The sequence below is a fragment of the Anser anser genome, assembly GCF_964211835.1.
Source record: "Anser anser genome assembly, chromosome: 1".
Classification (NCBI taxonomy): domain Eukaryota; kingdom Metazoa; phylum Chordata; class Aves; order Anseriformes; family Anatidae; genus Anser; species Anser anser.
The window spans coordinates 84685478-84711838 of NC_139720.1; the positions used below are offsets into that span (position 1 = coordinate 84685478).

The 26361-nt window shown below is 38.9% G+C and overlaps 1 long non-coding RNA gene across 1 annotated transcript in view; it reads right to left on the reverse strand.

Annotated features, from left to right (window-relative positions):
- Positions 1-14190: 14190 nt before the first annotated feature.
- Positions 14191-26361, reverse strand: part of LOC310885987 — a 59772-nt gene continuing 47601 nt past the window's right edge. Inside the window, exon 6 of the long non-coding RNA XR_014575060.1 lies at positions 14191-14775. This is a non-coding gene — a long non-coding RNA (uncharacterized lncRNA). The remainder of the gene's footprint in view (positions 14776-26361) is intronic.

The following is a 26361-nucleotide window of genomic DNA, read 5'->3' on the forward strand; positions in this document are numbered from 1 at the left end:
TTTTTTTTTTTTTTTGAGGCTTTTCTGTTCTTTCTCCAATTTCTTTCCCAGCCTGACATCACTAATGCAGAATAGAGCAGCAGAGTTCAGACATTTATGTATGAGACAAATTTCTGTTAAATTTCTGCTCAGAGCTTTAAAGTGATGGCTAGTGGAAGCTGCCTAGTGGAGTGCCCTGAAGTCTTCTGCTGATCTAAACATGCTGGGTTTCTTTTCTTCTTAGAAACACCAGTTTTGATTTCTTAGGAACTCTGTTCATTTGCAACCATGATTCTGTTTTGTTTTGTTTTCCAATGGGGAAAAAGAATCCAAAAAAAAACCTGCGAATCTTGTAATTTATACTAATGTCAGAAAAGAATGAGGTCCTCTGGATACAGGAATTAAAAGCTGTGCTCCCATATGAGCTATTCCTGATTAGCACTGAATGCAGCCTGATTATGAAGAATTTTTGCATTGCTGCTCCATACAAATTTGTAACTAGTGCTTTTTGGAGGCACCTTTCCTTTTCTCTTCTCTGAAGTACAAAATAATTGCATTGGCAAAATCCAACAACAAAAAAAAAAAGCTAGTTAGACTTTCTTATAGCTATAGCTATGTAATAATACAAAAGTAACACAGGTTGTATTAGGTAGGTAAAACTAGCGTGATACACATGCACATTAATAATAATAGAAATTATTTTCTTTTCTGTGAGACACTTTAATATTAAGGAAAAATGTGATGTGGCATTAAAATATTTATAGAAGAATATCATAGTCACTTGTCTTCTAAATACTCTTAAAATATTAACATTTTTGCTGCATTGGACTCCTAACAATGTGAAATGCCTAAGAACTTCTTAATTATTAGCATAAATCTATGGCTGGATTGGGATTTAGTCTTACTAGGTTAAAGCATTATTATTGCTGAAATGTTAATAGTTTGAGTTAAGGAAAGACAGTCTCAGCTGCTTACATATGATTATATGGTTTGCATAAGTAAAATATGATAATTATGCTTAATTATAAAAAAAAAACTAGAAGCTTATTCCTCTGTTAAGTTAGGATCCAGACCAAAGTTTAATTAATTCACAGACTGTCTAGGACTTCTTCACAGACAATTTCTAAGACGCTTGTTGTAAGACTGCATGGAATCATGAAATAAGACAAAACGTTATCCTCTTTATTTTAATTTAAACTGTGAAGAAGTTCTTGAAAATATGACCAGATGGCCTTTTGAACCAGTGGACTGCCTTTAGGGGGAGCATTTGCCCCTTTTATCTGAAATGTAGGGCCTACCGCTGGGTCATGGAGCCTCTTTTCCCACTGCTCCGTCTGCCCGTGGTGGGAGAAGAGCTCTTGTGCCTGACCAGCCCAGCGATGTGGCCTCACACCACCAGGGGGAGGGCCAGGTTTCCTCCGCTGTAGCCCCAGCTGTTTCTGGAAGGGTAATTGTTCTCTCTCTTTCCTAGGGGAGAAGCTTTTCACTTTTTTCAACTCAATTTTGCAGAACTATACTTGCCTAAGCAATTAATAACAGCAACAATAGGCCAAAAAAAAAATAAAAATAAAAAATCAATGAAAATGAAAGAAAATGAAAATATTATTGTAGAGGAAACAGGATGTTGAACATAGTGTTCAGACAACATTCAAACACCTCTCATTTTAAAAGTGCAGTGCTATTTTCCCTTAAAGAGCTAGTGAGGCAAATAATCTTGTAAAAATCCTATAAAATTTAGTACCCCAAACAGGGAAAGACCCCGTTGAAAATCAGTGTATGTGCAATGCAAGAAAAAGGAAGGTGACTGTAAAGCATATCAGATTCAAAAGGGTTTAGTGAAAAAAAAAAAAAAGGAGCAAACTTCACAAAAGTTGAACCATGGTTACTTAAGGAAAATGTGTTGGCACCAGCGTATTCCCAAACCAGCTCAAATAATAACTGTTTTTGTGAGATAAAGTGAGAATACTAAAGAAGGAAATGTGTGCACACACACAAAATCCCACTCTGCGTCTCTAGGCAGCTCACAGTATTCCCCTAAGTTTCTGTTCCACGTATGTCCCAGGTAGATGTAGCCCTGATCCTTCACCTTTCTGCAGCAAAACAAATTCATTACTGTTTAGTATTGCTTTGAGCTGTTCAGCCACCTATTGAGTCGATTCCTGCTGTTCCAGCTATGCAAGAACAGATTGTCTTTAATCTGCAGTTTTCAGAGGCGCTGACTGGCCATAAACTGAATGGGTACAATGACCACTGATGTTGGTAGAAAGCTTCCCTCTCTCAATTCTCAAGAAAAGCTGGACCACCAAAACAGCCAGAGCTGGCAAATTGATAATTAAAAAAAAAATGCATGAAGAATGTACTAGAAATTTGACAAGGAATATTTTGAATAATTTATCTGATGAATACCATTTGACTGTCTACTGAGCTCTTCAGGTAATGAGGAAAGCTATTTCAGAGCCGTTACTGGAAACGTTCACAGATGTCATTGGCAAGTATAAGACACCCTGTTGTAGAGGATTGCATTTTCAAATTTAGGTCAGACTTCTAAATTCACAATTAGGCTCTTAAACCACAGCAGCCTTATTTTCAGATATCCTTAGCAGCATTAGTGTCCACTGAAACTCTAAGTTGTGACTAAGTGTGCAGTGTCTGCAAACTGAATGCAGGTTAGCTGATTTTCACTTTGGCAGTCCCATTTAGCTTAGAAGTCCAAGCCATACAGGGCAATTCCTGTGTCCCCTGAATCATTTCTTCTCCTCCTCCTCCTCTTCCTCCTCCTCCTCCTTCTCCTTCTTTTTTTTTTTTTCCTTCTATTTAGCTGTGTCTTCTTAATTTCCCTCTTTAAAAGCAATAAACCTTGTATGATTCTCCTAAACTACATTTTGCATCGACATCCAAACTGCTTTGCCATACAGACTGCCCAGTCCCTGGCACAACTTCTGGCATCATAAGCTTTCATGGATAGTGGGAGAGAAAGCTGGGCCGTGCCACCCAAGCCCTCCCCGCCACTCCCCACATCCCACCTTACAGAGCACACAGCCAGGCGCGCCGTGATCGCTCGCAGTGCCGTGCAACTATCTCGCACTTCCCAGTGTTCAGCAGAGGCCTCATCCCAAGCTCCTTCCAGCATGCCTTCACATCACAAGCAGCAATGAACTTACAGCATAAGTGACTACCTGCATCTCAGAACCGGCGTTGTGGACACAGGGTATGAACCATGTTTCAGCTTTCTGGTGCCTCTGGATCCAACAATGTAGGCACAGCTAGATACATCCAATTGTGCTCCTTTCATCAGTGTTAGTTTGTAAGCTTGCATATCCACATCCACACATCCTGCAGCAATGCCTGCATCTCCCACCGAGACGCTCTTCCTTGGCCATCGTAATCCAGCGGAGGGAGCAATAAAAGAGGAGGCAGCAGCGATGAGTTTAACGCGGCCCACATCTGATTCCTGAAACCGAAAGGCACAGCTGAAGGAAAATTTCTTCAGCCTTCCCACAGCTCAGCCAGATGTGAGAGATCCCTCTGAGGTGCAGAAATGTGTGACGGGACTGCTGAGGTGTGACAGTGACATGAGATGTGTCGCGTTTGCCACCTGGAGACCCTAGCAGGCTGAGCGGCATCTAATTAGCTCCCAGCTGGGAGCACCTTGCCAAACACCCCTACTGCCGGCTGGGAATTAACCTCCTTCAGACCAGGCCATTTTCTGGATCAGCAGATCCTCCTTCTAGGTTTATTACTTATGTTGGGCTGGCAAAGTTTCATATCTCCTGCAGAACGCAGTATAATCCCTGTACATACTTTTCACCCTCAGAAAACAGAAGTATTTCACAAGAGTACTTGCAAAGTACACCTGCTAAAAGTGATTCTTCACACATTTACCACAGGACAACAGTATTAGATACCTACAGGCTGAATGAGGAACAGAATTGTATGTTCTCTTTCTCAAACTCTGAGTAACTTTCAGGCTATAAAAAAGGGAAACCAAATTCAAACCCTGCTTGATTCATGTCGTATTTTAGTCTGATATTAATTACAAGCACAATGAGAAGATCAGGCAGCAACGAACTTGGCTATAGTGGTAAAAGCTGGGTTAAAATACATGTTTAGCCACCAAAGGTTATAAATTGTCTCATTTGTTCACTAAATGGATGTGGCCACTCAGCTGGTTGAATAATGAAAATAAAATTATACAAGCATTAATCCAATCCCCAGCAAGCCTTGCAGCTCAGCTCATCTGTTCCTTACCATGTGCAATTCCGTTATGTGGTTAGCACGTGCAATGCTGGGTACTGATGGCAGATGTTGCTAACAGTGCTTCGACTTAGATACTCATGGCTAAGATTGGCACAAGAATTTGTGGAAGTCAAGAATGATGCCAGAATCACAGGGCAGTAAGTCTAATGATGTGAATAACCGTCCTCAGGCAGTCATTTACAGCCCTTTTTTTTTTTTTTTTTTTTTTCGGTTGGGGGGTTTCAACCTCAAATGCAATTGCTTCCTCCAAGCCTTTGCTAATATTTGCTGCAGGCTCACCACCTGGGTGTCTCAGCAACCCTCCACTAGGACTATGAAGCAAGCAGGGAAGCAGGAGGCTGCGAAATTTTAATTCTTAGGCTCAGTGCACTGTGGCAGTCCAGGCCCCTGGTGCTTCCAGCACTCCTGAGCTGGAGACAGCAGCTTCGGCAGCTCTGCTCCCTCACAAAGAAGGTTCCAAAAGCATTTGTTTTTTCCTGCCAAGAGAGAACCAAATGACCTTCAAAGGAGCCAGAGCCTCTCCAGAGTGGAATATCTATGTCCACCAGCAGTGATGAGCTGCTCTACTTCATCATGAATTAAGTACATTTTTTTTCAGCGCTTTGCAAAATGCCTTGCATTCACACAAAGTCTTACTGAGTTCAGTATAAAGATATCCAGAAACAGCTGGAGATTATATTCATATTCTATTTCATGCCTACTTTGACTTACCTCAACATATTTAGTATGCAAAGTCAATTACTCTGTAGTCCAAACCTTTGTTCAAATCTAGTATTCCATTAACTAAAGCTGACAATAATAAACAGCCATATTTGCACAGTGAAGGCAAGTGTTGATGTGAGTACTTCTGGGGGGCATGTGGGTCACATAGGAAACTTCCCCCGAGAGCTACAATGACAACATCAATTGAAATAAAAATAATAATAATAAACCAAAAAGCTTTTAAACTAAAATAGTAAATTCTGTTAGAAACACAAAGTATGTGTCTGCTTAATAGCAGGGAATAAGAGGACCCACTAAAGAGAATATATACTACTGTCATATACTACTGTCCAGGAAAGTTTATTTCTCAAGCTGCTATTGCAAATAATAGACATCAGCAGCTTGGAGAATGCTCAATAGTGTCCTTTATAGCCTTCAAGAAGAAGAAATGATGGAAGTCAAGCTTGAAGCCCAGCCTGGCAAACAAGGTTTGACTTACCTCATTGCATGACATTAATTAATTGAATCTCATGCCACTGAGAAACATCTAAAATATATGAGCTAAAGGGAAGAAAAAAGCCTACAGCTTTTATTGAAATTGTAATCTTCATGACTCTGTACACATTAGAAATTAGACTTTTAATGAAGCATTATACATAGGCAGGCTAGATATCAGCTGGGTGTAAATACCCTAAAGGACTTGAAAATTTCTTCCTTTCCCTCCCTAAAAAACAATAACTCTATGTTTGCTGGAAATGAAGGCCTTACCTCTCAATTCTTTCTCTCTGCTTGAAGCAGTGAGAGGCATCTGTGTAGTATTTCTGTATTTTCCTTCAGGAGCTCAGACTCTACAAAGTAGAAATAACCACATTCTCTAGACCCAGCTCATTCCCTTCACCCTGTTATCCACTCTCACCCTGACACATCCTTTACATTGTGAGAAGTCCTAAAGAAGATATCTTCACAGTCAAAAATTCCATATGATCCAAGTCTGTTTCTCTGGAAGCAGTTTGTTACCCCATTAATGCCTATTTGCACAGGATACATGGTATAAAGGAGTGTTAATGTACTTCAGAATTTGTCTCCTTCAGTTTTTGTCTGTATGATGACTATTTTGTTCTTAAGACTTAATTAAATATACAAAGTTATTTCTCTTTGTAGCAAGTTTGAACTTTTTTTTTTACAGATTTTTTTCCTTGAGTTTTAAATGAGATACACAGATAACAAAACTCTACCAGAGTGCTAAGGGAGTTTGCTGGACAGCAACCAGTTTTCTGAGGATTTAGCTGAACAGCTCCTGAGAAGACAGATCGACTGTTCCTGAGACTTTAGTATTTCATGGCTCTGGGGAAAACCACCAGGTGGACTGCTTCTGAGCCAGTGACAGAGGGCTCCCAGAGTCCACATTTCCATTTTCTTTCACAGAGAATTAAAAAGATAGATTTTTTTATACCGAATGAAGAAAAGAAATCCAAACCATAAATGTTGAAATTATCTGCAAAATTAAATTACCTTTTTTTTTTTTCCCTACTTTCAGTTTTAGTCTGTTCCCTTTTCATTTATTATCTACATAGTGGAAATAAAAGTATTTTTTTCAAGAAAAATAAATAAATTCGTAAGGTACTTCATAGCTTTTTAACAGTCATTTTTATTTCTATCCTCAGAGAATGATTGTCAGGAAAAAAATATGGGAATAGAATAATAGGATTCTTTACAGATACTTCTGTATGCAAATAAACAGAGTAACACCAGCCATTTCTCTAAATGGATTCTGCCATCAGCATTCACCTGCAGATAGACACTCCCCTGGGATTTAGGTAATGCAATGTACAACATGGATGACTGGGTTTGTCGACAGTAGTCATTTCTCTCTGAAGCTTATCATCATGCAGTGCAGTATCTTGAAAGGCAGAAACCAAGGTGAGCAGAGAAGCTCCCTACAGATATATGGTGGGGAGTTTTTACACAGTAAATCACTAAGAGGGAGGTAAACAGAAGATATATGATTATTGGAAATTACATCCTAGGAAGTGACATCCTATCAATTTCTCGGTCAGGGTGTTACAGTAGTCTGGAGCCACATATTCCACCTCACATATGTTGTAGCTTGAATCTTTTGTGAGTTATTATGAGAAGAAGTGGAAATAGCAAGGTGCAAGCAGGAGTCTCCAAGCCTCCCCCTCCCATCTAACATTTGGAAATGCAGTGAGCCCTAACCATGGCATCGGAGAAGCAGAAGAAGGACTCTGCAAATGCCACATGCCATCAGCATTGCAACTGAAAAGGGTGATCAGTTTAGAGTCAGGTGATGTGAGTTCTGCCCATTGCTTTCCCTAGACACATTGTGTGACTCTGCATAATAAACCTCTTTTCCTTCATTTTTCTTTTGGTAACATGGAGATATTAACCATTCTATTTCTTTTTTGAAAAGCAGAAGTGGGAGCACGAACTGCCTAGAAAGTACAGAAGTGCAAAGTAATACTGTTGATTATTTCCATAAGGGCATTACCTGGAACTTCTAAGTCCTATCATGCTGTATTATGAAGAAATATAAAGAAAATAAAATAGCTCTCACAAAGCTCTTATGAAACAAAATCCCTATGCAAAGGATGCAAAAGTACCACAAAGTAGTTGAGATATTGCAGCTTTCCAAACTCGCCAACCTTGGTGAATGCTGTTGGTGCACCCTGAGTACCATCAGGTGCCCTTCTCTTACTGCATGAAACCAGCTGAGTATCAGCAATACATGGCAGAAATCAGCCCATGAATTGAAAAGAACTGACTTGTAAATGTAGTAGAAGAGCAGAAAACAGAGATTTCTCTGGAAATTGAATTAACTTCTGTGAATTTAGAAGAATTTCTAGCCAGCCTACAGACTCTGATCATAGGGCAGTTTGGGTGGTAGATGATCACCTTGCTCTCGCGTTGCAAAAAAAAGAAAACAAAAATTAAAAAGAGGGATGAGTGAGAAAAAAATAGTACCTGCAAAATATGAGAGGAAAAAAATGTATTTTTATATCACCTTTACTTTACTAGTAGACCTTGTCCTGTCCTAAGAAATGATTGTGACTTGATGCTATTCAGTTCCATCATCTCTGCCAGATTCCCGTAATGTATGTAGCCACAAAGTATTAGTCTTTTAATCTCTTAAAAGTTCCAGTTTATTTCAAGACTTCTCTTCAGCAAAAAAAAACATGTTTTTCTTATGACTTCCCATATAATTTTGCATCTACTTCAAAGATATGAGCCTATATCATATGATATGAGTCACGCATTTAAGGCATGAATTGGGCTAAAAATACCTTAACTAAATACAATACAGTATCTAAAATTCTAGTAGGAATTTGTTCAGTAATAACGCTCCTTAATGACAGTACTCATCATCACTCACCAGCATCAGGTGCTTGAGTAGAGGTAAGCTTATACTGCTCAGTGAGTCTACTTTTAAGCTCTTTTCAGATATATCTGCAATAGCTGCTTACACTTGACTTCCTTCAGCTGGCTTCCAGTAGCAATCCAACATTACTCTAGAAGCAATACAAAACTTCCAGGTAAGCCCTGGATGCTACCACTGTTTGTCTTCTAACCTACCCTCTTCTGAAGTGGGTTTATAACCAAGCTGCCCATGCTGCAGTTTGGCTAAAAATAATTCAGTTATCAACATCATCCAGAAATTCTTAAACCTTTCTTTAAAATGCTGTTTGGGGATTTTTTACAATGGATCCCCTAAGAAAGGAGCAATTTCTATGTCTTTCTGGAGGGTTTTAGCTTACTGAGACTTTTCAAAGGGACACAAAATTAAGGACAGGCAAAACAGATGCCATCTGTCACAACTGATTTTGGCACATTGTGGTCTTATATTTTCTTTCTTTAAAAGATCACTCTTAATTAGCTGAGTTCAATGATCCAGTTTCCTGCTCAGCCCACCACAGAACAGATTCTGTACAGCTGATGATGTAGGTGGGAGGACAAGTTGAACCATCAGGACAGAAGAAATGACCAGAGAAAGAATGTAGGAAATACTTCAACCAATTTTTTGGTTAGTCAGGGAAGCAGGGAGAATGTTTCACTCAGAACAATAAAACTACTTGCTGGAAATCATTGGAGAAAACTTCCTAAGGCACGTATTTGACCCTCTCCTGACTTACATCACAGAGTGACCTGCAAGACGACAAGTGACCTGCAGGACAGCCTGCTCCACCAGGGGCCTCTCCACAGACCGCAGAGGAACTGCTGCTGCATACCTGGAGCACCTCCTGCCCTCCTGCTGCACTCCCCTTGGGGTCTGCAAGGCTGGTTCTCACTTCTCTCTCAACTGCTGTGTCTCAGCATTTTTTTCCCCTTTCTTAACTGCTCTCCCAGAGGCCCAACCAGTGTCGCTCCCTGTCTCGGCTCTGGCCAGCAGCAGGTCCCTTTTGGAGCCGGCCGGAGCAGGCTCTGGTCTGACGTGGGGCAGCTGCTGGGCTCTGCTCACAGAGGCCACCCCTGCAGCCCCCCTACTATCAAAACCTTGCCACGTAAACCTAATACACACACTTTTTAAATCTAATACACACACTAGTTAAGAGGCAAAACCTCAAGGCATCTTGATTTCAATTAGAAGTTGTAGGGATACGGCAAGTTTTGCCTTGTTAGACTGATTACTGTTACTGGACTACCTGGTCTTTTTATGGGGTCAATGTCAGGATTTGGTCTTTACCAAGTTATTGGACCACTTTCATCATCCAGCTCTGATCTGAGAACAAACTCTGTGAAGTCAGTAGAACAGAGCTTCAGCTTTCCACAGATAAAAATCATTTATTGGAGCAGCGTCCTTAGCTTGCTGGACATATTTTAGATCGAAGATCTGTTGAGCTCATGTGGGCTATGCTGATAGAAAGGTGCTGTGCTCTGTAGCAGCTTTATCTTGATTGTCTGCTGCCATGTCAAAGCCCTCATGACATCACTGATACAGACCCTCTGTCACACTGAGTCACGGTGTTGTCATGGGCTTTGGAAGGTTCTGGCTCAACTCCTCTTGATCTCATTGAGCTCAGAGTGATGTCCTTATCATAAAGCATTAAGAAAAATGAAGTGTTGGCTGAATACCAAGCAAAGAGGACACCTCTACTTTGATAAATGCCTTTCCATTCAGAGGGTAAACAGTAGGGGCAATGCTCTTTGAATAGTGCATCTACAGAAAATAAGACAAGATGGCAGGAGGCTTTAGTGATACTTCAAGCATTTGCTGCCCTACTGCCAATAAAAATCAGCAGTAGAACTGCCTGGTTTTCAGATAGATTTTGAACATGGAGGATGATTATATGACTAATAACACTGAAACGGAGGTAATAATAGTGGATGTGAACCAAATAAAATAGAGTCTTGATTTTCTGGGTCAGGTCAGGCAGGCGAACTTGAAAGACTGAAAACAAAAGTTGATATTTTTGTCTGCCAATGTGACAATGGATGAAGTTACAAGAAAAGGTGGTTCTATTCACTCTTTAGAAGAAGCAAATAACTTCCTTTCATACAGCATTAAGAAGTCAGTGGTTAAACTGAATTCACCAAATGGGAAATGTGTCCCACTCACAGGCAGCATGATGTGCATTATTATGGCTTTTTCAGTTCTCCTGAATAGCAGCAGGTAGTTATTTTAATTCTCATTCCAGAATGTTCAGGGTTTTTCAAAATTTCCAATACATATAATAAGCATCCCAAAGAGGATTGCACTATTACTCTGGTTTCTCAGACATTATTCCAGACATCTCTTCCTTTGGCCATGTTTTGAGGTGAAATATCTACCATTACATCTGCTTGACTCTTGATACAAAATTTCATTTTCAAACATTGTGAAGCTGTTCTACTGCATTTCCTTATTTTCACTAGTTATTTCCCTTCTAGCTAATGGGGTGAAGAGATGCCAGGCTCACCTTATAAAAAGCTTCTGCTACTTATGCAGCTCTTCTGTGTTTTTAGTTGTGTTTTCTCCCTCCCTGCATCCGCATGTGGAGATCTGAAAAAAACAGAAGACTAGAGAAACCATAAGCCTCTAACTTATCCATTTCATAAGGCCCTGTATTATCTCAAAGGAGCAAGCATTAGTACTACAGCTTCTCAGTTCTGATTCCTTTTCCACATTCCTTAAATTTAGTACACCAGAAGTGATTGTGATACATGGGGAGAAAACAGATTTGACAACAGCCTTCAGAATAAATAGCTGTTTGTTTGTTGTTGTTGTTTTTTTCCCAGTGGAAAAAATCAAAATTTTGAGGTACATTTTCCAGTTTAAAATTTCTAAGCATCACTAACATCCCAGTTACTAACTTTCTTCCTTGCTAAGCTGCAAAGAAAAATGTATACTGGCATTTATCTATAGTCTGTCTGCAAGCTGGAGAAAATTCCCGTTTCAATCACTGGAAAAAACATATAAAATAAACAGAAGAAAAAGCATTGCACAGTCCAGAAATTTGACCTGTTTTTTTTTTCATCCAGATACACTGCTAACAGAAGGAAAAATACTTTCAAATACCTATATAACTTTCAAGACATTTTAAGTGTATGTGAAAGAACAGCACATAAAAAGTAGAAGCTTACCAAAATCTAAAATGAATTAGGATAGTATTAAATTATTATTCTATGATTCTTTCAACTTATCTCTAGTTCATGAATGAGGGAGGATTTGGTTTTCTCTCCCATGGCTTGGTTAGACTTCTCATGGCTGTAACTTTAGAAAAGAAAAAAATGTTTAGAGGACAGATAGCTGACAAAAAGAGAGATGTTGAATTACAGGAGCATCAAAACCAAAGTCAAAACCTTGAAAAGACCATTTGATCATCACTTCTTGCTAGTGCAGTTGATGCCAAACATAAAGTGTTTAAAATTACTGATTTGGCACTCCTTGCTTACAGCCTGATTCCAAGTCAAAAACGTTCATAAGGACAAACTCATCATCTTTATTTTCCAGTGTCTATATCAAACACTTCAATGAGGTCAATGGATTGATATGTCTCCTATTTGCAGGACCAAAGCTGTGAACAGGTTAGCACCCTAAGCTGAATAGGGTGATGTCAAAGAAAGAACATATATAAATAATTTTCTAAGCAGCCAGCACATCAAGCCTGCTTGGCTATTGCCACAGCAAAGGCTCTGTTACAGAAATATATACCTAGAGCACATCTAGCTTCCTGAATTTATGCCCAGGTACAGGCATGCATAAGGTTACCAAATTAATATTTTAAGCTTTCTGAGTTGATGCCAACTCTCACTCACCTGAAGAAAAGACTTATTTTCTGTTAACTTTGTTGTCCTGAGTAAGAAAGAAGAAAGGAAACATTGCTGAGTAGTTAAATAACTTCAAGTTCCTTAAGTCTTTAAAAGGCTTGATCATTCCAGTCCAACGTGAATGAGGTAGCACTTATATCCCAGCGGTCTGACCACACTTTACAGAGTAGAACGGGAGAAATGAAGAAAGACTGTCTGTGCTGTTAAAAATAATAATAATATATTTATAAGTCTTCAGAGAAGGAAGGATATTCAGGTCATTAGCTCTGTAATCTGAATGCTTCATGTTGCTTTGCAGAAATAGAGTAAGAGATAATCAAATGGGAGTTCCACTAGCCAGCCATATCCTTGCTGCAGACACCTATAATATCCCTGCACCCAGCCCCTTCTTCTAGCACATACTGTGTTTATGGAAGAAAGAAGTAAGCATACCTCCCCCAGGAACTCTGAAGGATGTGCATGTAGGAGAGATGAAGTAGAAAATAGAACAAAAAATAACAGCTAATGTTGTCCTTGGGAGTCCTAACCACCACACCTATATTTATGACTCCCAGATCCTCAGACACTATCACAATGGAAAAGTGACCATACAGAGACAGGCTGGATGTGTAGAAGTCTTTCAAGATGCTCTAGTATATCCACACATCAACACCAACTAGGTAGTAGATTACTTCCAGCTCAGCAGAGTCTTGGGTCTCATCATATGACCACATCCTTTGCTTAAAAATAAAATGTAATCCTGCACCAAAGCCTGAGGCCTTTTCTCTGTGCATTCAGTAATCCCTCCTTGAATATTTAGGTGTCCCTCACAGGAATCAGTGTTATCTCAGGTAGGCTTGTCTCGAATTCAGATGTTTGTCATCAGGATCTCCTGGGTTCCCCCACAACTGAGGATTCTGTGCACCACCCCCTCCCTATTCTGCAACAAGTATGTGCATTTCCCTTTTGGGCAGCTACTGCTACCAGTCACTTCATGCTTCAGCAGTTGCTGTAAAACCAATATTTCCTCTACCAGATGACACCCCTGGCAGTGAGTCTAAGCCCAAAGGATCATTCTCAGCTGATGACAGAGGGACAGATCCAGAAGCCAAAATTCTTGAATCAGTTCCTTGCAGCTGCACTTCTAAACTTCTGTGCTACTGACTTTAATTGATCAGTGTTACCAAGAGAGGTAGGAGATAAAAACAATTTCCTATTAATCTATATAGGAACACACTATTTCTGGCCTTGCTTACTGAACTATCTGACCTTGATTGTCTCCAGGCAACATACCTTACCATTTTGTAGCTAAATAAACAACAGAAAACGTTTGAATAATTTTTGAGTGTTTTCATGAATAAAAGCAGTTATTTCAGTTACTATAATTCAGTTTTATATTTTATCACTAGTTATGGAAAATGTTATATATATATGAAAGCATCTACAAAACCCTGCTAGCATTGCATATTTGGCAGAACAGTTATTTGAACTCTCATCGTGGCCTCACCCCAGGCGGGGCGGTCCCACACTACCTGAACAAGAAGGGCAGAGCAAGTCCAGGGACAGAAGCCAGGCTCAGCCGTGAGTCCAGATCTCCAGGCAAATCCATAGTGATGAGGCAGATCAAACCAGGACGTCAGTCTGCTCAGTCAGTCGGGATCCGGATCAAAGGGGTCATCACGCAGCTGCAACGTAGCTCGGGCAGAGACCAGGGCCCAGACCCTCAGGTTAAACGCAGCTCCTGAGCGATGGGGCTGATGGCCACCAAGGTGTCTTAAGGCTGCTCTAGTGAAGCTGTCCCAAGCAGAGGCAGCAGACCGCTGTGAGAGGAGGTGCACTCATAGCCCTGATGGGAGGAAGGCAGTTCCTCATGTCAGTTAGCTACCTGCTCCTTAGCAGTCTTCTGGTGAGTGCTTTACTCAGGGCATAGCACTAGCAGGAGGACGTGGGGCAATGAAGTTGGCCAGAGAGCTGCATGGGCAAGAGGAGATGTGTCAGGAGGTGCTAAAGTCTTATTTTCTTTAGCCATAGGTACCAGTGTCCTCTGCATTTCCTCCTGGCCCTCGCTGCTAGTATTCGGGGTTGCAAACAGTGTCTGAATGGATCGTGCTGCCCTTTCCAGACAAGACGACTTTTTATTTTTTCTTTTTCTAACCTGAAAGCAGATGGACTTTCAGACGTGCTGAAATGTTCTGCATCTTCACTGCGTCCCTCCCACTGAGAGAGACTCCTGTGTGTGGATGAGGATGCGTAGGACAAATAGCCCCGCAGGAGGAAGGAGGGAGCCTGGCCAGAGGACAGGTCCAAGGGAGCAGGGGTATTATCACCTCAGGCAGGATCTCTCAGGACTACGACATTGAACGGCTGTGGCCTGCAAACAAATTCATGAAGTCTCACAGTAACAGGGCACTGCTGAAGTCAGTGTAATATTAACCAACCTCTGCAATTATTTCCTGGGAAATTAATGATGAGGTTTCAGTCGTCACTGCCTTCTATTTACAGCTTCTATTTGAGAAGGATTTGCTGCATTTACAGAGGTGGTGGCAAGATGATAAAGTCTAATAGGCTTTTTCCATCTCTCAGACTTCTTTGATCCTTAAGCACACACAAGATACAAACTTGAGTCAGATCCCTAAAGTATTTAGTGTCGTATTTCTTTTTCTTCCAAATGGACATAAGAGGCTGCTCAGAGAGCTATAAGGATTTAAATTGATTTTGTATTCTCCTTTCCCATGTCTCTTGGGGATGCAATGATAAACAAAGAAGGGACACTGCAAATTCTCGTGTTTGCAGTAGGGTAAATAATTAAAAACTGTTCAGTGTATAAGGGGAGTTCTCAAGGTTGCTGCTGATAACAATAGAAGCTGGTAATTAGTAGTATTACTTTGTTTTGTGACACAGCTGAATATGACTTACTTGTGGCTTTTTAAGTATTTAATATTCTTTCAGACATGTTAAAATGTTTTTGTTTTGGTTTTGTCTATGTTTTTTATATAGGAAGTTACAGAAGATACATCAAAGAAGCTTGGAAGGAAAAGAAGAGAAGCCGCAGTGATTAAGGAAGCAGCATATAGAGAGCAAACCAAAAATATAAAAACCTCAGAAGCCCACAATGGAGTAAGAGACAAGGGGAAAGAAAAAAAAATAAAAGAAGAAAAAAAAAAAGAATGAATCCTGAGATAGGTAAGCTATATCAAAGCTCAGAAAAGCCACTGTGAGGATAAAAAGATGCTTGTATGAAAGGGTATACATAGCAAATAGCTGTTACCCTAGCTGTGTCATCTCATTGCCCAGGTTCCTTTCCTACACACCCCAGGTTACCGTGAGTAACCTTGTTACTGTAGCAGAACAAGTGATGTATAGGAAAAACAAACAAACAAACAAACAGCTAGAAATAGGAGCTAATGAGAACAATTACACTAACCATGAAGACTACGTGACCAGTTACATCTCCCACAAAAGGACTGGGACTGTGTGTCTAGGAACTGTCATACAGATATATAATTTGTCTAGTGAAGCCTTACTGTGGGAAGCCTGTCTGTACAATACATGGAAGCCCTAAAAATCTTTCCTCTTCTATATTCTTGGCAAAAGGTTAGTTTAGTCTACAATAAGTAGACGTTTAGTCTACAATATGCAGACCTTTTGGTTTAGAAGTTCTTCATGCAGGTAATGAAGCAAATAAGCAATGACATGGCACAATATGTGCCGTCAAGTTTCTCAGCTAAAAGCTTTGAAATTTAAAAATTTTTAAATTCCCCTTCTCTGGAAACCATAAGCTACAACTTTGTTAAAATTTCTTACATTTTGTATTCATATTCAAAACTGAAGGTTAATAACTAAGTCACTGTTTATTTCCCACAAAACTAGGTTTAGGCCTCTGTAAAAGTAATTTTCTTCCACTCGGCTTTATGTTTCTGGTGGATTTCACAGGAGATTTTTTGGAGAGACGACACAAGCGGTGATGTGCAACAATACAGATCTAACAAGTGGTAGTGGGTGGAAATATGCTTTCTGCTTTAGGGAACTTTGAAGTGATCACTGAAGTTGCATTGAATTTGGTTCACAGCATGTTAACCACAATGAAAGAGCACACTTGTACACAATACATTGCAAGGTCGAAGGAGCATATCTCCACCTCAGTCTGAGAGGCCAGGTTCAAAAAGCTGACATCCACCTTTCTCACCCTTTCTCATGGAGAGCAGTTGACCTAGAGCACTATCGAAAACTAGACTGTTACAAACCACTTATCAGAAAAAAAAAACTAGTGGGAATGAATAGGGACTCCTGAGACACTGGAGTATAAAAGCATCTTTACTTAATTGGGGAGGAAGTTGTTCTCTGGTTGTATTGCCACTGCCACCATATTTTTCTTCATATTAAGTCTGCTTCCATGTCTGAAATGTCATTCTGGGAACAGCTGCCAGATGTTGTTTGGATGGAGGTGACAGAAAGTGTTATAATGCTAGATGAGCCTGGCATATGTGCATCACCTATAATAAAGTTCTACCTGCAAGAGCTATGATAATTTACACAGAGTGATGAGCTTTAGCTGAAGAGGAGAAGCTATGGCCAGCACTGGATAAAATGGCATGAAATTCTGTATCCCACCGAGGGCTCACTGTGAGCATGTCTATAAGAGCAAATTTACAAGTAATGATATAAACATATGCTGAAAATATTAAGAAGCGATCACCTTGTGAAAATTTAATTGTGTTTGGTCCAGAACATAGAAACTATTTAACTCTGGTCATAAAACAAAGACTGAATGGATGCTTCATAGTCTTTCCAATGACATACATTTCAAAAGAGAATTTAGTTTGCCCTTTTTTTTTTTTCACAACTGGTCATATCAATAATTTCATTTTTTTTTCTGCATTCCTTTCCCTGCCCTTCTTTTTTGTTTGTTTTCGCTTGTGTTCTTCCCTCTATTTTGCTTTTAAATTTGTTATATGAAAGGAAAACAGAAAATCATGCATTGGATATTTCAAAAAACAAAAATATTTGTTGGCACTATTAAAGATAGGAATCATCATTAGGCCCCTCAGTTTTACTGTTATCTGTACACCACTATGTATTTTACCACATACGTATAACTACATATAATAATACATGGCAAGTGTATGTTCACACACCTACACTTAGAGGTACACACACGCATACATTTGTAGTGAGAGCACATATCACATCATTGTGCACGATACCTGAGGTGTAAAGAGTCCCAGAAGACATTTAAATTACAAATACTCCTATTTTAAGTCCCCAGAGTAATTTCACTTTAAGTGAGATTAAGATCCAGTGTAAGTATTATGAATGGGACTATTATTCAAGTTACATGACAGTTCCCATTACAAAGCCCTGGTTTCGGTGGCTTATCATTTTGCTGAACTTTAATCTTTCAGGCTGATGCGTTCCCCACCGACAGGATGGGGCTGGAGGCTATATGGTTCAGAAGGATGGACCTGCTGCCAGAAATACCGCCTGCTTCCCAAAATAACACTTCACGGTACCTCTTCACAGCATGTTCTTGCTCCCTGCCACCGCCTTCAGCAGCTACTCCAGCAGCCCTAGGGCTCAGTCTCTCCTCGCCGCCAGGACATGAAAGAGCGAGAGTGGCGAGGAGGCTGGAAGGAGGGTTGTCCCCACTCCAGGTGACAACACTGCTGCCAGCCTCTTTGTTTGCTCCCTCCTCCCACTTTCCAGTCCCAGTGGGAGGCCAGAGGAGGAGCAGTCCTGAACTTCTTTGCTGCTCCTCTGTTAGTTAAGAGAACGCGCACATGCATCTATTCTGGCCAATTCTGAGCATGTCGCTAGTGAGAAATGCGATGCGATGTGATGCAACTCACGCTAAACCAATTTGTATTTCTCATTTTCTGGATGCCAGCTCTGGGACCTGAGGATCTCATTTGCAGAACTGCTGTGTATTCGCAGTGTCAGCTGCCATCAAGAGAGCCCGCACAGGTAACTAAATACTGACTGACCAAAAATAGCCTGAAAAGACAAGTCAATCGTGTCTCTGCGAGAAACCAAAACTGAGATACTTTTCACCAACACAACCCCACAGAACTAAATGATACAGGCTTTGCAAGGATTTCAGATGAACAACACAGCAAAATAAATGAAGGTAAAGGTAGTTCTGCCTGCAATTTACAGTAAATAAACATGGCCACATACAGAACAAATAAATGGGAAAAAAAAATACTAATCACTTGGTCCATAAAAGCATCATCCATTCCGTACGCTGCATGGGATAGGAACATACCAGACAAAAATACAGTGGGATCACATAATTAGAGGCTTCTGACTAACAGATATGTATGGGCAACATGAGTAATGTCTTTCTTAACTTCTCCATACTTGACCTGTATTATACCAGCCTTGGTATAACACAAATAACTTGTGTCTCTGTACTTTCCACATGGAAAATCAAGCAATTGAACCAATGCAGACCAAAACAACAATAATTCTGCATTGTACACAGGGGCAGGCAAAAGCAAGATATTTCTATCTGTGCTTGAGTTAATGAGAAATTATAGACCTGTCTTTTTCAACACTACACTGAACAAGAAATGCCTTTTTTTTTTTTTCTTCCACACCATACATCCCTAAATCAGCACTTAGATTACACTTTCAAAGTTTGCTGCTTGAAGTTAAACATGTTCATTCACAGGAAGCACAGAAACAAAATAAATAAGAGCTGCAGATCGTCAGTTCCTCAGTATTCCTGTTAATATCACAGTACTTTGGGACATGTAAAAGATATTGCAGGCTAAATGTTAACAGCTGCCAGGAGTCTGGGGTAACTGCTGGTGACACATATTCATAAAACGAGATTTCCTGAGAAACTTTACTCTTCAGCGAAACAGAGAGGAAGGTATTCCACATACATCTGCTTACTCAGCAGAGTAGTGGACAAGTTGCATGTTGTGAGCCTAATGCAACTTGTTCAATTACAAAAATCTGTAATGTCTGAGGAGTGAGCTTGGCATGATACGCTACTAATTTGAATGCAGATATACAGGCTTTAGAAACTAAGGCTGGCAGAAAATAGAATCCACAAAATGGGGAAAGACAAAAAGAATTAGAATATCCTACATTTTTTGAGTAATGTACATATGATTACTTTTTTTTTCACCCACTATGGTACCATCATATAAGAAAGTTCACATGTATGAAAATGTGATATTACTGACTCCTCACTAGTAATACAAAACTGTTTGAGTGTTGTTACCTACTTGCTGCTTTTCTGACACTCCTGCATGCAAGTGTAGAAGTTTCTTTCCCAGTTTATTACATTTTTCCCCCCACTCTTTTGAAATAACTAGGGAAGTAACCATTGACATTAGCTCATCTTTATTCTAAGCTACACAAATTTTTGCATGCATTAAACAAAGCAAAGAATAGTATCTTAAGCTCAAAATCTCTGGCAGGGATGTGCTACTAGCTGTGTTAGGGCAAGAGTCCCTAAATATGACACCAGTCCATGCCATCATCTGCACTCCCATATAACAAAATAGGATCATGAGCATCTACCCTACTTAAGTATCTCCCTTTCCCTCTCTCCTACCGTGGTTCTTAAGCAATTTAGGGCCAGCCATCCCTACCAATGTCTCCATGAAACGCTCAGCTTCTCAAACCAAGATCCTTTCCCCTCACTTAGCCCAGACACAGCCCAATGCCCCTGGACAAGGAGATTTTTGCTTGCTTCATCCCATTCTAGGTGCAGGTTTCAAACTGGCCGGGTTCCTGCTGTGCTCAGAGCAGTTCCCCTCTGCTGGGAAGGGGCAGCTCCCCAAATCTGCCTGAGAGCTGGGTCTTAGAGCAACTGGAAGCTTACCAGCAGGGTATCAGCAGTGATGACTGGCAATTCTTAGCTCCGAGGCAAATACAGGTCTCTTGCCTGGATGTAGACGTCTGAAACTATTTAAGATAACACGTTTTGCCCCTAACAGGTGTCCATGGGACTGGCATACAGTAGACTAAAGAGGAAGGCAGGAGGCATCCCAGGGCATCTAAACTGGTATCAGAAGCCTGCATGTAGCTGACTAAATGGTGTACTCTTAACCAAGTTTCCAGCATTGACTAGAGACTTCTGTTCACCAATATTCGGATCTCCCATTTTGAGACACACTTGGATGACGGCTATCAGAGGACAAATTGCCAGAAATAAATATAAAGAAATTTTTTTGTCAGAAATAAATACCTGATGCTAAAATTCTGTAAAAGACACTGATTATTTATTTATCTGTCTATGTTCAGACAGCCTTAGGTATTGTTAGGTATTAGGTATTGGAGCTAATATTGTACTTCATATGATCAGTTCTGAAATTAGTACAGTCACCTACATCTGGACTACATTCAACAACACACAAACACACACACATATATATGCATATATATGAATATATAATAGACATATATATATAAATACATATAAGTTTATATATAAATATGCACATAAAAATTATATATTTATATATATACATATATAAAGTAAAAAACAAACCGCCTCTCTCTATATATATACATACATAAATAAAATCAGCCATAAGGAAGAGCTTCAACAGTTCAGAGAAGAGGGAAAGCTTCTAAACTATTTTGGGCTAACCAGTAAATGAAACAGATAAATGTGTTAACTACTTCCCTAGATGGAGTCTCAGGGGATGTTGAGAGGAAACATATGCCAATAATTGTAAAGAGGGACTGCTGCTCACTTTCAATTGCAAAACATATCAGTAGTTGTTGTTGGTGGTTTTGTTTGTTTGTTTTGTTTTTAATACTGTTTCAAAAGTAATACTTTAAAAATATAAAATGCAAATAACTTAGCACTGCGATAATAATAACTATTGTAAATATAAATAGGCTATACCTTTGAGCATTGATATAAAATTTATTTTAGAAAGCTCAGAAACTGTAGTTTGGATAACTATCATTATTTCACAATTCATCAGCCACTGCTTGTAATTACATGTCAGTTTAAGAGTTAATTATCTGCTGATCCTCTTCTTTCCTCTACTCTCTGTCCTTCATACTTTCTATATTAAATTCCCTAATGAGAGCCTAAAATAAATATATTTTTTCCCTGTGGTAATTTCTAGGCAAAGTCTTGCTGTTCTAACTTTTAACTCTTGATTGCTGGGCATGGCTAATATTTAAAAAAAAAAAAAAAAAGAACAGGACAATTCAATAAAAACGTGTTTTTAACCATTTAGTTTACTACAGATCTTATGAATGTGAAAATGTTTATAACCACATTTGTAAAAGAATTTCATAGCCAAAAGTCACACAACTCCCTGGTCTGATTAGTCATAACATTTTTGGCTTATTTTTTATGAATGTACTTCATAGGTTATCTTGTGGAGAAAAGTTAACTGTTATCTTTCTTCCTTTTTTTGTTTGTTGTCCATAATGTAAACAAAAGTTCCATCCAATTTTATCTAGTCATCTTCTTACCACAGGTACTGAAAGGTTTTTCCATTTTCATTGCATTGCATGTATTATATCCTTAAATAACACAGACATGAAATGTTTTCAGAAAATATGTAGAAGTTCTTTCAAGAGTCCTCAAATGCAATGATTTCATGGATGTTTACCTTACTTAGAAATATCACCCTGCATCTATTTCTTTCTATATTAAATAAGTTCCAATATGCCCCTTTTGGATGACAGGATATGTTCATTTTCTGTAGTTATTCTAGTAGCATCCAATATTGTTACACTGCTTCCTATGATTATGTCTGTTCTGCTTTATTAAATTTTGCATAACTGTTGGAAAATTACAAGCACATTTGAAAGTAAATTAGGAGTACAAAAAAAAGTCTTAAAAATGGGTAAACACTGCATCAGTTTCATCATTGAAACAGACTGCAATATCAGCTCAACCATTATGAGATTCTTCAGTGTGTCTATAGGATACTAACATTTTAAAAGCCTTAGGTATGTGAAAAGATTAGATCCTAAAGACACCATCTATGAGACAGAATGGATAGAAATAAGACTTTATTAATTTTACTCTTCATAGGACAAGACCTTTTTCTTGCTCAGTTGCACTAGGATTCAGGTTACTGGTTTAAAATTAGGTAAATCCAAGACAAATTCATTTGGTTGAAAGCTCCCTGAGCAGCAACTTTTGATCATCTATGCATCAGAAGCTCTTGTGATCAAATTTAGCTTCCACAACATTACTGCTATATATCAAACCACAAACACCTGAGATGTTTGTAGCTTACTATAAGAATGATGTAATATAGATCAGAACAAATAGGGATTTTTTTTGTAAAGGTTTCTGCATTCCTTTGAAAATCTGTACTTATTTTCTCCCTCTGTGTTCTCCAGTGTAGGTGGAGTTGGAAGTAAATATGCCTGTAATTTGCACCATACTCCAGGGTTCCAGAATACAGTACAGAATTGAAGAACTCTGGCACATAACAGCAAAAGTTTTTACAAAACAAGTGCTTTGCACAATGATTCATGTCTAATTCTGCATACTTACAGTATCAAGCAGACCATGACTTTTGAGAATTTCTATTGTTCTTCCATACGTCATCCCATAAAACATTTTGTTAGATCTAAAATGCTGACTTAGTTTTATTTGCTTTTGGGATTATGAGTCTAATGGTTAAGCTTCAATTATTTAATTCAGCTTTTCTTAATCAGGGGAGCTAAAAAGCTTCTAACAGAAGATAGCCAATCTAACCATATTCCTCCAAAAGCTGAAGAAAAATGCCAATTTAAAGTGCCAGCTATCAGAAGATTGATAGTACCATAGCAATGGTCCCATGTAAACCACTGCAAGAAACATCACATCTGTAGTGTGATTAAATACCATGAGCTCATCAGCTATATGAGTAATTATAAGAATCTCTCAGCATCCATATCGATTTTATCTAGATCTCATCTTTCCAGATGCTGTTCATGAACAGTCTATCTGAAGACTGAAGATATCATTACCTGTTATTTTGCTAAAATGAAGCTCTTACATACTGTGCGTCTGTCAACAGACCTTGTCTCTGGGTTACCTGGGGTTTGAGTGTGGTCTGGAACAAAATGCTCACTGTTTCCAACAATCTCTATGTAATTGGCTAGCTCCCCTCTAAGACTATAGCTCTGGCTTCTACTGAAATATTTATAAGGTAGCACAATAGAAGTGGAATGCAGTCTATACTCTCCTTGAACTTCAAAGATTTTATTTTTGTCTCGTTATTATTATAAACAGTTAGGCTTCTGGAGTACCAATTAGGTATGTGTCTGCTCTAGAATATATTGTGCCATGAAAATGAATCCACAGGGAATTCATTTTTTATTAATGAAACTAACTGGATAAACTTTTTTTTTTTTTCTTCCTCTTAGTAAGTCCCTTGACCAAAAATTGAATTCTTTAATAAGATACATTTTTCTCTTTCAACTTTAATCACTGGTCTTCAGTGTTATTTCTACACTTACATTGGGCTTGTCCTCAAACCACACATGAATTGAAAAGTCATCCACATTCTTCCCTTTTCTACAAACCTTTCAAAGTCTTGCTTTTTATTTGTTTGTGCAACAATTTACTAGAGTTTGAATTCCAAATACACCATTATCCTGTTATGTTACCATGGAGAAATTTGTTCATACCTCTACACCCATTTTCCTGCCAATTCTTGCTGCTTAGGCAGTAGACTCTCTGTGTCAAAGGGCAGTGTGTTACGGACCATAGATTGTACACAAGACAATATCAAACCCAAGTAGAGATCAGAGATCACTATTCTCACAAAAATGAGTGCTGGAAACTGCAAAAGACTGCATATGAAATGCAGTATTGCTCTTCATTCCAAGTGCATTTACTGAGCTAAACTATGTGCCTGCGCATTTTCAGCTATGGTTTAGGAACCAATTTTGATCTAGTTTCATTCACTGCCTGGCACTCCATCAAGAATTTCTATATTTGGGTCCACTTTAAAAGCATAATAGGAAATCTGATTCTTTAAAAGAGCTATTTCCAAGACAGTAGTAAAGAAGATGGTTGGCAAAGGCCCATTAGTGACAGAAGTATTTAACATTCTCCTTTCCTTTGGTCTTTTAAGGGAATGGGAAATTCCCTGAAATCAATCTCAGATTTAACATGCACCTTGTAAGAGATCAGTCAGCTCAAGCATGTTTTTCAAAGGTTCCCTCTGATGCAGGTTCCAAGTGGTGGACTTGTACATTCCTTGACTAGGCCATGCCACTTTTTGCTGCAGCAGACACAGTCCTAAGGTTAGAGTTTCGGTCTTCTGCTGCTTTATGCATATACAGTTAACAAGAAGCAAGCAGTAAAAAGGAGAAAATAAAGAACAAGATGAATTTGAATAGCCATCTGTAGTAGGCTAAAATAATAAAAATAAATCCATGAAACTGCATGTTAAAACATTTCCTGGGAAAAATCTCAAACCAAGTTAGAATATAGCAAAGTGCAGATTTTTCATTTCAGTGCAAAACAGAGGAAAGATGAAGAACTTAAGAAAACACATAACAAAACGTATATGATGATAACAGCAATAGCAATGACATAAGAAAAGAAATTAGGAAAGTAGTTGGAAGAAGAGTGGGATTTGTTTTATTTTTTCTGAAAAATTATAGTTTTTATTCAACTCATAGCATTCTGGAATTATTTTATCTCAGATTCATACTATTTGAACAATGTAGGTCAATTTTTAAGGAAAAAAATGCCATTTTGAATCAAAAAGTCAAAGTTTCATTTTACAAATGTCAAAATGAAATGGTTTGGCATTTCTGAAATGGAACATTTCATTTTTGAAAGGTCAAAATGATATGTTTTGACATTTTTTAAATTCTTCCCCTCTTTGTTCTTACCAGAACTATTAACCAAATTCAACCTTGATTAGTTTCATGCTCCTCGAAGCTCAGATTTCTATCAGAAATGTTAGGCATAAAATAAATTTCGTCCAGCACTTCTACAACAAAGAAAACAATATGATCTCTAAAGCTATGTGTAACTGCTTCTGCGATGATACTCTCTTCTCCCTCCTGCTCAGACTTGGCCTCCAGCATCCAAGTATCTACCCACACACTTTCACAGCTGTGAGGCTTGGCTTTTCCCTACTGCATGCCTTAAATTAGAAACAGTAACACAGTCAAAGACAGAATGTCTCAATTAAATCAGAAGCTGGACAGAGAATTAACTGCCCTAATGGACGGCTCTCAACATTTTTATAGTGCATGTACATTGCCCAGGTGTTACAATTACAGTCACTATAAAAATGCTTATAGATGAATAAATGCACCCTCTGAATCTAATGCAGAGTAATCTGCCCATTGCCCTTAGCAATAATATATCAGCACTTCTCTTCTATGTCTCATGGGCAGCCCAAGCTAAACGTGGTATTGTTAGTTTAGTATCTTATGAGTAAATAAATCATATTAACCGCTGCAATCAGGACTGAGGTCAAAACAGAGAATAAGAATAACTAAGAGAAGTTATAATGTCTGCTTGCTGGCTTGCTAGAAGGTATGTGTAACAGATTTATAGAACGCCTCAGCACCACTCTGCCAGAGCAGCAAGGGGCAGGCAGAGGACAAGAGCAGTGCTTTTGTGGTGAGTGTGAATGAACGGCACTGGAATTATAACCACATCCTACAGAAAGATCTGTCCATGTGATCAGTGATTCTTCCATGAGTGTTCCCAGAAAGAATGAGAAGGAATTATTCCTTTCACATGCGCTAAGGACAAATCCAAGGAAAACAGGAAGAAGAGAAGTAAAGGGAAGCTGTGACTATTATTTTTCAACCAGACTGTGTAAACCACCTGAGGAATGGTGCAATTTATATCTTTCTATCTGGGCTCTGTCTGAATGAATATTTTTCCTCAAGGCACTTCCTGAAATTCCTCTCTTACAAGTAGGTGCTCACCATCCCAAACAGCCTGAGTAGAAAATCAACAACATAAGAGTTCTAGGCATCCCCAGGAGTTTTTTTTTTTTTTTACCTTTTTTTTTTATTTATTTTTTAATGAAGATTTAAGAGCTTTTGGCAGAAAGCTTTATCCAGAATACCTCAGCAAATAAACAGGCTGCAAACAAAAGGCCCAATCCAAATATATTTCATAATTCCACTCTTACTGGATCTTCTTGAATGTATCTGTACAGAAATTTTCTCTTTTGGTGCAACCCCTGCCTGGCCTATCCTTCCACTCCTGATAATAGT